General features: G+C 46.9%; 1 protein-coding gene across 1 annotated transcript in view; it reads left to right on the top strand.

The window, feature by feature from the left end:
• Window positions 1-220: 220 nt before the first annotated feature.
• Window positions 221-13584, top strand: part of LOC141073835 (uncharacterized) — a 57220-nt gene continuing 43856 nt past the window's right edge. Inside the window, exon 1 of the mRNA XM_073561304.1 lies at window positions 221-297. The gene's annotated coding sequence lies outside the window, so the exon portion shown is untranslated. The remainder of the gene's footprint in view (window positions 298-13584) is intronic.

The following is a 13584-nucleotide window of genomic DNA, read 5'->3' as shown; positions in this document are numbered from 1 at the left end:
CACATAGCCTTATAGTCACATAGAGATTTATCCCAGGCTCAGCACTGAGAGGGTTAATGTCCCCTGCCCCCAGTAATGGGGAATCTCCAGCACCTACCTCCACCTGCAGAGCCGCACACCACATATATGTAGATCACAATTACTGCCTATTATGTGGAAATATACCTAATCTACTATAAACTCTAGGATGGCTCCTCCCCACCATGTGACCCCTGACTCCTCCCCTCCTGTGACCTCATCCCAGGTCCTGTGCACACAGAGCAGCCATATATGTGGAGTGCGGCTCTGCAGGTGGAGGTAGGTGCTGGAGGCTTTCCTTGTATGTGTTGCTTTCCTTTACTGTGACCTCTAGCATTCTCTGTATTGCAGTATAAATTGATCAGTCATTATGAAAATTCTCAATTCTGAGGTGAAACCTGTATTCAGTGAAGACAGACTGTCCCATTATACTGAGAGAGGAGATGGCAGCTGCCACAGATACAATGCTATGTAGATGAGAGGAGCTAGAACCAGAGCTCGCTCCTAATCATCCCTTCTATCTAGATCGGGGAAGGGCGTAGCATTGGTGCATCCTGTAGGACTGCACAGGGACCCAAGAGGTAAGGTGGCCATTTCAACCTCCAAAGCTCTGAGGCTGCAAAGGGCCCATATAACGTCCTTGCACAGGGGCCCTTTTCTGTCTTTGTCCGCAAGTGATCTAGATGGAATCTTACCATCTCCTATCTCAGTAATGGGACAGTCTGTCTTCATCGAATACAGATTTTACCTCAGAATTGAGAATTTTGATAACACTTTAAGGGGATGTCCACTAATTGACAATCCCTTTCAAGTGGAATTCTGGTGCTGCTCATTTCTGCTTTTGAGGTGAGACGTGCAGGTAACATTATGACCACATGATCCTGCTGATGGTCCACACACCTTGGCAGGTAAGTGGGGTGATAATGTCATCAGCACTGCTTGGTGTGGCAGACAGTGGCACTGGGAGACAATAAAAACCATAAAAAATGACAGTATATACAGCCAGGAAAAGGTCATAGATTATATAGATATCATTTACATCTACAAGCGCGTGAAGACAGCGGCAACCTCTGAGAAGATCTCATAGATGGTTAGGAATATATGTTTTCAAAACCTCCAGGTTCTTGATGAAGGCTGCGATGGTGATAGATGAATTTTACTAGGTTAATTGGAACTAGATAAAAATTCAATAAGGTCTCATCCAGGTAAATAGGTTAGAGAGGAAAGGTAGAACCGCTCACCTTATAGGGTTGCGTGAGACACAACACCTAAAAGCCTATAATCCAGATACCTCAGCTTCCATGAGATTGTCAGAATTAAACGGCGGGAAAACGGAGATTAGACCTACTGGTAAGGTTATTTCCAGGTGTCCATCCTGACAGCACCATGGGGGTTGTCTTCTTATCCTTCCAGGGACAGGAAATGCACGAGAGGTTAAAAGGTCCCTTCCCACACCACACTCCAGTGATTTTTCCAAGTACCACACCAGTATGGATGCAATTAAATTTTATTTAGATTTAGTACAAGCATAAAGATACCAATACCAATCATAGGGAGGGAACTACCAGTGCTGTCAGGATGGACTCCTGGAAATAACTTTACCGGTAGGTCTAATCTCCGTTTTCCAGGACGTCCTATCCTAACAGCACCATGGGGAATACTAAAGTAGGAATTCGCTTAGGGTGGGACTACTGCTTGTAGCACTCTGCGACCGAAGGTCGCCTGGCTAGCTGATAGAGTGTCCAACTTATAATGTCTACAGAAAGTATTTGGTGTAGACCAGGTGGCGGCCCTGCATATCTGCTCTACTGCCCATGAATTCACCATCGCCCTGGTGGAATGGGCCCTAAGCCCCTCAGGTACTGTCAAGCCCTCGGCCTCGTACGCCGAGGAGATTATTGTTGTTATCCACCTTGCTAGAGACTGTGTAGCCGCACTTCTACCTTTATTTTTGCTGCCGTACTGGACAAATAGTTTTGTGTCCTGTCGCCACTCCCGGGTAACTTCTAGGTAACGGGTGACTGTACGTTTAACATCCAGAGAATGAAACAATTTTTCTTTATCATTCTTTGGGGCAGGACAAAACGAGGGCAGGGTTATCTCCTGGTTTAGGTTCTGTGGTGACACTACCTTAGGGAGGAACTTTGGATCTAGTTTGAGCGTTATGTGGTCCTCGAAGATCTGAATGTAGGGATTCTGGATAGAGAGGGCCTGGATCTCGCCTAAACGTTTAGCTGAGGTGATAGCTACCAAAAAAGCAGTTTTTTGTGTGAGCTTTGAAATGTCTATCTCCGAAATTGGCTCATAAGGGGCCCTACACAGCGTGTTAAGTACCAGATTTAGGGGGACAGTCTTTCTCAATGTGGGTCTTAATCTCTGGGTGGCTTTTATAAAACGCGCTATCCATGGATGGGAGGATAGGGAAGAATTAAAGAAGGTACTTAAGGCTGCTATCTGGACTTTGAGTGTGCTCGGGGTCAAGCCTTTATCGAATCCGGCCTGTAGGAAGTCCAGGATTCGAGGGATATCTGGCCGAGATAGGTCTAAAGGGGCACTACCACTTTCTGAACAGAATCTCTTCCAGATTTTACAATATATCGCTCTTGTAACCGGTTTTCGGCTGGCCTGTAATGTGGGGATCACTTGGTCCGAGAGGCCATTGGACTTTAGGATGTCCCTCTCAGGATCCATGCTGCCAGTTGCAGGCTTCCTGGGTTTGGGTGTAGCACTAGACCCTGGAAAAGCAAGTCTGGTATTGTTGGTAGGTGGAGTGGCCCCCTCTGAGTCATCTTTTTGAGGAGGGGAAACCAACTCCGCCTGGGCCAAAAAGGTACGACCAGCATCACCCGAGCTCCTTCCTCCTGGATCTTTCTGAGGACCCTCGGTATTATGGCGATTGGTGGGAAACCGTATAGGAGTCCCCTCCTCCAATTCTGGTTCAGGGCGTCGATTTCTTCTGGATGGTCCGCCGGGTTGAGGGAGTAGAACCTCTTCAGCTTGGCGTTCTTCCTTGTTGCGAAGAGGTCCAGTTGGGGTGTCCCCCAGCGACGGCATAGATCCTTGAAGATCTCCCATTATCATAGAATCATAGAATCGTAGAGTTGGAAGGGACCTCCTGGGCCATCTGGTCCAACCCCCTGCTCAAAGCAGGATTCGCTAAATCATCCCAGTTAGATGTCTGTCCAGCCTCTGTTTGAAGACTTCCATTGAAGGAGAACTCACCACTTCTCGTGGCAGCCTGTTCCACTCATTGATCACTCTAACTGTCAAAAAGTTTTTTCTAATATCTAATCTGTGTCTCCTCCCATTCAGCTTCATCCCATTGCTTCTAGTCTTTCCTTGTGCAAATGAGAATAAAGTTGATCCTTCTACAATGTGACAGCCCTTTAGATATTTGTAGACAGCTATTAAGTCTCCTCTCAGTCTTCTCTTTTGCAAACTAAACATTCCCAAATCCTGCAATCTTTCCTCATAAGACAGGGTTTGCAGACCGGTCACCATTCTGGTCGCTCTTTTCTGAACTTGCTCCAGTTTGTTGATGTCTTTTTTAAAATGTGGTGCCCAAAATTGGACACAATATTCCAGATGAGGTCTGACCAAAGAGGAGTAGAGGGAAATAATTACTTCACGTGATCTAGACTGTATGCTTCTGTTAATACATCCTAGAATTGCATTTGCCTTTTTTGCTGCTGCATCACACTGTTGACTCATATTCAGTCTGCGATCTATTAGTATACCCAAGTCTTTTTCACATGTGCTGTCACTTAGCCCTATTCCTCCCATTCTATATATGCTTTTTTCATTTTTATTGCCCAGATGTAGTACTTTGCATTTCTCCCTGTTAAAAACCATTCTGTTAGTTGCTGCCCACTTCTCCAGTTTATTTAAATCTTTTTGAATCCTCTCTCTCTCTTCTCTAGTATTAGCTATCCCTCCTAGCTTTGTGTCATCAGCAAATTTAATCAGTTTACCCTCAATTCCTTCATCTAAATCGTTGATAAAGATGTTGAACAATACAGGGCCCAGGACAGAGCCCTGTGGTACCCCACTTGAGACATTCTTCCAACTGGATGTGCAGCCATTTACGACCACTCTTTGGGTCCGATCACTAAGCCAGTTATGAATCCACCTAACAGTTGCCTTGTCCATTCCATACTTAGTCATTTTTTCAATAAGGATTGTATGAGAGACTTTGTCAAATGCTTTGCTGAAGTCAAGATATACTATATCTACAGCATTTCCTTGATCCACCCAATCAGTAATACCATCATAGAAGGAAATTAAATTAGTCTGACATGACTTATTAGTTACAAACCCATGCTGACTCTGTTTAATCACTTCATTCTTATCCAGGTATTGACATACATGTTGTTTAATAATTTGTTCAAAGATCTTTCCTGGTATAGAAGTCAGACTCACCGGCCTATAGTTGCCTGGGTCCACCTTCTTCCCCTTTTTGAAGATAGGAACAACATTTGCTCTTCTCCAGTCTTCTGGCACTTCTCCTGTTCTCCAAGAATTTTCAAAGATTATGGAGAGGGGTTCAAAAATTTCTTCTGCTATCTCCTTCAGTACTCTGGGGTGTAATTCATCTGGACCTGGAGACTTGAATACATTTAGGTTAGCTAAGTGTTTCCTCACTATCTTTCTGTTTATAGATATCCTGGATTCTTCTATTCCCTTAATAGGACAGTGAATAACAGTTGATGTTACATTTCCTTTCTGAGAGAAAAAAGATGCAAAATAGGAATTTAAAAGTTCAGCCTTCTCAACATCCTGTCTTACCATTTCATCATTTTCATCCTGTAAAAATCCCATTCAGTGGTTCGGACTTCTTGTCTGCTTAGATAGTCATCTATATTGTTTTGGGAGCTTTCCAGGTGCACCGCTGACAGGGAGCGACAATTGTTCTCCACCCAGGTGAGGATGCGAGCCGCTAGCCTCTGGAGTTTCCCGTGCCTTGGGCCCCCCTGGTGGCGTAGGAAGGCTACTGTGGTCACGTTGTCCGACATGACCTTTATATGTTGGTTTTGTAGTCATGACCCGCTTTTCTTCAGAGTTTCCCAAACTGCTCGCAGCTCTCGGTAGTTTGAGGACTGTAAGCTGATAGTCTTGGGCCACGTTCCTTGTAAGAACCTTCCTTCTAGGTGGGCTCCACATCCCTCCCTGCTGGCATCTGTGGTGATGATCACGCATGGAGACAGGATCCAAGGAACCCCCCGGCTGATGTTTCTGTTGCTGATCCACCATTTCAGAGATGCTCTCAGCGCCGGAGACAGTCGGAACTTCTTGTCCAGCGAGGACTGCCGTCTGTCCCATTTTGTAAGGATCTCCTTCTGTAGGACTCTTGTATGAGCTTGGCTCCACATGACACAAGGTATGCATGCGGTTAGAGTGCCCAGGTGTTATGATTGAGTCACCGTAGGAGGCAAAAATAGAAATGCTAGCTAAGTCCAGAAAACCAGAGAAGTTGGCAGCTATCGGATTGCAGACCCCTGAACCTATCAACACAACTAGCAGTAGCTGTGGGGGGCTCCTACGATGCCCTAGGCCCCTCGATCACAACCGGAGGACTACATAGCCTAAAGACAGAAAGGGAAATCTAAACTGCCCCAGAGCAGACCCCAAAGCAAAAGGCAGCCCCCCACATATAATGACGGTGAAGCAAGAAGAAAGAACAAAACACAGACAGAAAGATAGACTGAGCAAAGATGGGGCCCACGCTAGCTTAGATAGGAAAGGACAGGAAGGCTGCTGTCTGCAATCCGTGAAAAACCCTATGAAAATAAGAGCCAACAAACTGACAGTAAAAAGGCCCTGAAGACGCTAGGCTTCAAAAAAGCTATGTCAGTACTCAGGAATATTCTGAAGACAGAGCAACAGGCAAAAGGAGATTCAGCTCACCCCAGCAGGGAATGGCAGAATCCAGAAAAGCAAGGAAAACAAAACACTAATGCAAAAAGGCAAAGCAGATATCTTAGCTTTAGATGAGCAGGAATCAGACTGGTTTCCTAGAAGTCCACAGAGAAATCACCCGCAGGCCAGAAGGGCGTCGGCAGCCTTATATCCAGTCATTAACTCCACTCAGCCAGTCATCATCATCAGCCCCAGGTGTTTGACAATCAGGCTCACTACCTTTCTTCACCAGAAGAGGGAGTTCCTCGGGCCTCAGTAGTGAAGGGGAAAATGAACTCACAACACCCAGGACTTTCATCGTGGTCCTTATTGACACCAAGTGCTGGCCCAGCTGGCGAACCTTGTCCATGATGGGCTTCTTTTTCTCCTCCGGTAAGAATGAGACTCTTCTTCTGGAGTCTATCATTACCCCCAGGAATTTTTTGTGGGTGCTGGGCTGCAGGTCTGATTTTTCTCTGTTCAGGATCCAACCTAGGCTCTCGAGGCTGCCAATTATTGAGCTGAGTTGTTCTTTTAACTCCGACGCTGACCTGGATATTACTAAGAAGTCGTCTAAATAAGGTACAATGATTATGTCTCTTTGTCTTAAGTCTGCCACGACTTCGGCCACCAGTTTTGTGAACACGCGAGGTGCAGACGCCAAGCCGAACGGAAGAGCCTGAAACTGGAAGTGGTAGTGTTTGCCTCCTTTCTCTAGGGCGAAGCGCAGGAATCTCTGAGATTGAGGATGGATGGGAACGTGATAATATGCGCTCTTTAAATCTATAGTGCACATGGACGCGTTCTGGTCTATTAGTGGGATGGCGGTTTTCAGGGACTCCATTCGGAACCTTTTGTAACGAACCCATTGATTTAGTGGTCTTAAGTTTATGATAGTTCGGCTCTATCCCGACGGTTTTTTTATCGTGAAGAGCGTAGAGTAGTGGCCCTGACCTCTCTCTCCCGCTGGGACTGGAATCACTACTTCTGTTTTTAACAGGTCTCTTATGTCTGCCCATATAGGGTCTATCATGGCCTTGGAACGGGGTTTGTAACCACGAATCGTGCTGGAGGGGGTTTCGTGAACTCGAGGGTATAGCCCTGGGAGATTGTATTGAGGACCCATGGGCTCTGGGAGATACGTTGCCATGCCTCTGCAAAAAGTGTTTGAGGCTCCCCCCTACAGGCATGGCGCCATTGCCTTCAGCTCCTGGAACTTTGTCCGGTGCGGGACGGGGGAGCTCTACTTCTTCCCCCCTTCGAGTACTCCCAGCGCGAAGATTTCCCTTTCCCTCTATATTCCTGCCTCTGGTATGGGCGGGGTCTCTGAAGGGGAAATTGTCTTTTTTGGTTTTTCCTCTGGAAAACCTTTTTTGTCGTCGGAGGCACTCTCTAGAATTTTATCCAAAGCTGGCCCAAATACCTTCCCGCCCGAGGAGGGTATAGAACATAACTTATTTTTAGACTGGTAGTCCCCCGACCAGGTTTTCATCCATATGGCTCGGCGGGCCGCATTGGATAGGGAATTATTCCTGGCCGCAAACCGTACCGATTCTGCAGAAGCATCTGCCAGAAAACCGGTCGCGATTTTCAACAGGGGAATGCTTTCAAGGATATCACCCCTAGGGGTTTTATCCTTTAACTGTTGTTCTAAATGGTCGATCCATAGGTGCATGGATCTGGCGACCGATGTAGCGGCTATGTTTGCTTTTATGACTGCCGCTGAGGCCTCCCAAGCTCTTTTTAAGAGCACGTCTGCCTTTTTGTCCATGGGCTCTTTAAGACTGGAAGAATCTTCATAGGGAATCGAAGTTTTCCTCGACACCTTGGCCACCGGTGAATCAATCTTAGGCACCTCGTCCCAAGTGCTGATGTCCTCCTGGTTAAATGGAAGTCGCAGCTTAAAGTCTCGCGGCACAATCACAGTCTTTTCTCCGCATCTTCCCATTCTTCCAGGATCATTGCCCGGATATGGTCATTGACTGGGAAGACCTGTCGAATCCTGGCTCTTAATCCCCCGAACATTGTGTCCTGAATGGATTGTTCCTTCGGGGTTTCCTCGATCTGCATCGTACTTCTTACTGCCCTGAGAAGCTCGTCCGTGTTCTCTGATGTAAAGAGGTACCTCTTCCCTGTTTCCAGAGGTTCAGAGGTGATCTCGCCTTCTTCCTCCGAGTCCGTACCCCATATCTCCTCCTCTGACGAGAGGTCGGACTCCCATCTAGGTCTTTTGGACTGGGACCGGCCAGAAGACTGAGTGGGTATCATTCCCGAGACGGAGGCTTGTACTTCGTCTCTGACTACTGCGCGCATCTCCGTGAGAAAAGCTGCCTGTTCGCCTCTGACAATCCGCAGTGTGCAATCCTCGCATAGGGGTTTTTTCCATGCGCTCGGCAGTTTGCTGGCACAGATGGGGCATTTGGGTTTGCCTGGTGTCCTGGCTGTTGCCGGGGTCGGTGTTGCCTTATCCTGAAAAGACAGGAGTCCCCTTTAGTACAAGCTCCTGTCTCTGGCAATATTGTCCCCGTGCCCCCTACTCACGGACGCTGGCTCTGGCTGGTCACTGGTCCTGGCATCCATGCTGGCGGCATCTGACAGAAGTTCCCAGTGTATAGTCACCTCTCCACCTGTCGCTGGTCTCCCGCTCTTCCATGTATGCCGCGGCTGCGGCGCTCTCATGCCTGTCCTTACAGGGACAGGAAAAACACTGGAGTGTGGTGTGGGAGGGGACCTTTTAACCTCTCGTGCATTTCCTGTCCCTGGAAGGATAAGAAGACAACCCCCATGGTGCTGTCAGGATAGGACGTCCTGGAAAATGGAAGTAATTCTGCGCTTTCTGGAGTCACGACAATGCAATGATATAAGTGAAATGTAGGTTTATTGTCAATGCATTTCAGAGTCATACCGACTCCTTCTTGAGGACTACCGTACATTAAAAAAACCTGAATGGTGAACCCTGATCGTGGGTACAGGGGAACCTTAGAAGAAGACGGTGCTGTTACTGAAAATAAATCTCTACACAAAGACCAACACTGATATTACCGCTATATGGTTACCATATAGTGGTAGAAATTAGTCCTGCAGACAATACAAGTAACTACAATGCCACTCTTGCATCAGCCATCGACTCAGTCGCCCCTGTCATGCATAACAGAGAGCGACGAACCAATAGACATCCTTGGCACAAAAACACCCCGAAAAAGCTTCGGCAAGCATCCAGAATTGCAGAACGGTGCTGGAAGAAAACATATTTGCAAGATGACTTCACTGCACTCAAACAAGCAACAATTGCATTCAAATCAGCTCTCACTGCTAAACAGGCCTTTTTTACATCCCTTGTATCTTCCTTATCCCACAACCCCAAACAGTTGTTCAATACTTTTAACTCCCTCCTCCGCCCACTGCCACCTCCGACTTCCCTAATCTCTGCCGAGGACTTTGCCGCACACTTCAAAAACAAGATAGACCAAACACGGCAAGTCTTTATTGCCCAACCACCTCAACCCCTTTGTATACCACACCAATGCCCAAACCCCATAACCTCTCTCTCCAACATCACTGAAGAGGAGCTTAATCGCCTCTTCTCCAAATCGCACCTTACAACCTGTGCACTTGACCCCATCCCTTCCCACTTCCTCCCCAACCTCACCACCACACTTATCCCATCCCTAACCCACCTCTTCAACTTATCACTAACTTCTGGTACCTTCCCTTCTGCTTTCAAACATGCCACAATCACACCTATCCTTAAAAAGCAAACCCTCGATCCAACAGCCACGTCCAGCTATCGCCCAATATCGCTGCTCCCATTCGCTTCTAAACTCCTGGAGCAGCATGTCCACGCTGAACTTTCCTCCCACCTCTCATCTAACTTGCTCTTTGACAATCTACAATCTGGCTTCCACCCCCATCATTCCACTGAGACAGCCCTGACCAAAATTACCAACGACCTACATACAGCCAAAGCTAACGGACAATACTCTATACTCCTGCTTCTAGACCTGTCCTCTGCTTTCGACACAGTTGACCACTGCCTCCTACTACAGATCCTCTCCTCCTTTGGCATCAAAGACCTCGCCCTATCCTGGATCTCCTCATAACTTTCCAACCGGACATTCGGCGTCTCCCACTCCCACACTAACTCCTCATCCCACCCTCTCTCTGTTGGAGTCCCCCAAGGCTCTGTTCTAGAACCCCTACTCTTCTCAATCTACACACTTGGCCTGGGGCAACTCATATAGTCCCACGGATTCCAGTATCACCTTTATGCCGATGATACTCAGATCTACCTCTCTGGCCCAGACGTCACCTCTCTGCTCTCCAGAATCCCAGAGTGTCTATCAGCCATATCCTCCTTCTTCTCCTCTCGCTTCCTCAAACTCAATGTGGACAAATCTGAACTGATCATCTTCCCCCATCTCACAGATCTTCCTTACCCGACCTTTCTATAACAATTGACAACATCACGCTTTCCCCCGTACCGGAGGTCCGCTGCCTCGGAGTAACCCTTGACTCTGCCCTGTCCTTCAAACCACACATCCAAGCTCTCTCCACCTACTGTCGCCTCCAGCTCAAAAATATTTCCAGAATCCGTTCCTTCCTCAACCCTCAATCTACCAAAATGCTTGTGCATGCCCTCATCATCTCCCGCCTCGACTATTGCAACATCCTTCTCTGTGGCCTCCCTGCTAACACCCATGCACCCCTCCAGTCCATTCTCAACTCTGCCGCCCGACTAATTTGTCTCTCTTCTCGCTACTCCTCCACTTCTCCCCTCTGCAAATCTCTTCACTGGCTCCCATTCCCTCAGCGTATCCAGTTCAAATTACTAATACTGACCTACAAGGCCATCTACAACCTGTCTCCTCCATAAATCTTTGAACTAATCTCCAGATACCTTCCATCAAGGAATCTCCGGTCCTCCAAAGACCTCCTTCTCTCCTGCACACTTATTCGCTCCTCACCCAACCGCCTGCAAGACTTCTCCCGAATAGCCCCCATCCTCTGGAATTCCCTGCCCCAACACGTCCGGCTATCAACCACACTCGGATCCTTCCCACATCTTCAGGAAAGCCTACAGCCTGCAGTGATCCCCGCTGCCTCCTCACCACTACTGGAGCTACCGCCTCACCATCACTGGAACTGCTGTAACCCCCCAACCTACAGTCTCCTTCCCCACCATCCTGTTGAAAGTAAGCCCGAAAGGGCAGGGTCCTCTCTCCCCTCTATATCAGTCTGCGATTGTTAGTTTGTTTGCTGTAAGTGATATCTGTAATCTGTATGTAACCCCATCTCATGTACAGCACCATGGAACCAATGGTGCTATATAAATAAATAAAAATAAATTAATAACTACAGTGCAGTCATATATAGTAACTTACAGCTCACATTCTTTCTGGTGGAATAATTCATTTTCCTGTCTTTTCCATCAGGTCCAGTCCAACATGATAACTTCTTTCCGTCACGATTAATCTGTAAAGATGAGATTTCCAGCACTGTCCCCATCTATACCCAATTTGCACAAGCTTCTCATACTGCTGGTAGCCCAATACTGTGTGCCTTGTGTGTGTCCCTATTACTGCACCTGCTCTTTGGTACAAAAACAGAGCTCCTCTTACTGCCCCACATAATAATGCCTCCCACTGTGCCTCTTACATATTAATAATGCCACCACTGTGCCCCTTACAAAATAATACTGTCACCAGTGTGCCCCTTACATAGTAACAATGCCACCACTGTGACCTTTACAAAGTAATAATGCCACCACTGTGCCCCTTACATAGTAATAATGCCACCACTGTGCCCCTTTCAAAGTAATAATGCCACTACTCTGCCCTTTACAAAGTAATAATGCCACCACTGTGCCTCTTACATAGTAATAATGCCACCACTGTGCCCCTTACATAGTAATAATGCCACCACTGTGCCCCTTACAAAGTAATAATGCCACTACTCTGCCCTTTACAAAGTAATAATGCCACCACTGTGCCTCTTACATAGTAATAATGCCACCACTGTGCCCTTTACAAAGTAATAATGCCACCACTCTGCCCTTTACAAAGAAATAAAGCCACCACTGTGCCCCTTACATAGTAATAATGCCACAACTCTGCCCTTTACAAAGTAATAATGCCACCACTGTGCCCCTTACATAGTAATAATGCCACCACTGTGCCCCTTACAAAGTAATAATGCCACCACTCTGCCCTTTACAAAGTAATAATGCCACCACTGTGCCTCTTACATAGTGATAATGCCACCACTGTGCCCTTTACAAAGTAATAATGCCACCACTCTGCCCTTTACAAAGAAATAAAGCCACCACTGTGCCCCTTACATAGTAATAATGCCACCACTCTGCCCTTTACAAAGTAATAATGCCTCACTTGTGCCCTCTAGGTGGTAAAATTGCTCCCTTGAAAAGATTAATGCACTGTGCAAATACCCTAGAAAAGTGTCCACATTTTGCCTCTTTGATGATTACTATAGTCTATGTGCCCCTATAATGCTAATGCTTCTTAAGTGCCCACTTAACATTAAATAATGTCCACTGGGTCCACAATATACAGCTCCTCTATACACAGTATAGTGGACCTACATCTCCCTTAAACAGAGTATGATGACGTCAAAGCTCCCCAATGTAAAGTATGATAGGCCCATAGCTCCCCCTGTACACAATATAATGCCCACAGCTTCCATATACACAGAACCACCATCAGTACATGAATGCTGCACAAGAACCACAGTCAGTACATGAATATAGCACTAGAACCACTATTGGTAAATGAATGCAGTGTCAGAACCATCGTCAGCACTAGAACCACACTTTTTCTTCTCAGTAACCTGCCACATGATATTCTGCCATCACATTAACATCCCTCATATACAATAAAAGTCCCTATTACCTTCAGCTCTATAAGTCGTGTACCTTTCCCATTTCAGCCGCAGGGTAACATCCACAGTAGGGAGTAGGAAACCAGTGGCAGAAAGGTGACCGCCTCAGCGGGGTGACGACATCTGATCAGTTATAGATTGGTACATTTTTACACGATCAGGACCACAGTTAGTAGATGATTCCATTACCAGATCCACTGTCACTACATGAATCCAACTTCTCCATACTGTGCCCCACTTCTCCATATTGTCCCCCAAACTCTCACCTTTCCATACTGTCCCCCATGCTCCCATCTCTACATACTCTTCTCCTACTTCTCCGTACAATCCCCTCACACTCCCTCTTCTCTATATGGTCCCCACATGCTCCCAATTCTCCATCCTGTTCTACCACTTCTCCATATTGACCCCTACGCTCCCATTCCTCCATACTATCCCCCCATGTCTTCATATTGTAAACTCACTTCTCCATACAGTCCACCCACACTCAAATTTCTCCATACGGCCCCCACCTCTCCATAATGTCCTGCACGTCTTCAAATGGTCCCCTCAGTAGTCCATATTGTCCCTCGTACTACCTCCTCTTCATACTGTCCCAACACTTCTACAAATGGTTCAACCACCCCCACGATGAAATTTCTCATTATTTTCACTACTGCCCCATAAAGTGCAAGCTTTACACATCCTTTCCACTTCTGTGGCTCAGTGATCACAGCAGCAGAGGGATGAGGTTAGCAATGTGCGACCTCATCACTTCACTGCACGTTGGGGCGGGGA

This window comes from Dendrobates tinctorius, unplaced genomic scaffold (assembly GCF_039654945.1).
Source record: "Dendrobates tinctorius isolate UK_male_01 unplaced genomic scaffold, ASM3965494v1 ptg000014l, whole genome shotgun sequence".
Lineage (NCBI taxonomy): Eukaryota > Metazoa > Chordata > Amphibia > Anura > Dendrobatidae > Dendrobates > Dendrobates tinctorius.
This window is presented reverse-complemented; position numbering and strand designations above follow the sequence as displayed.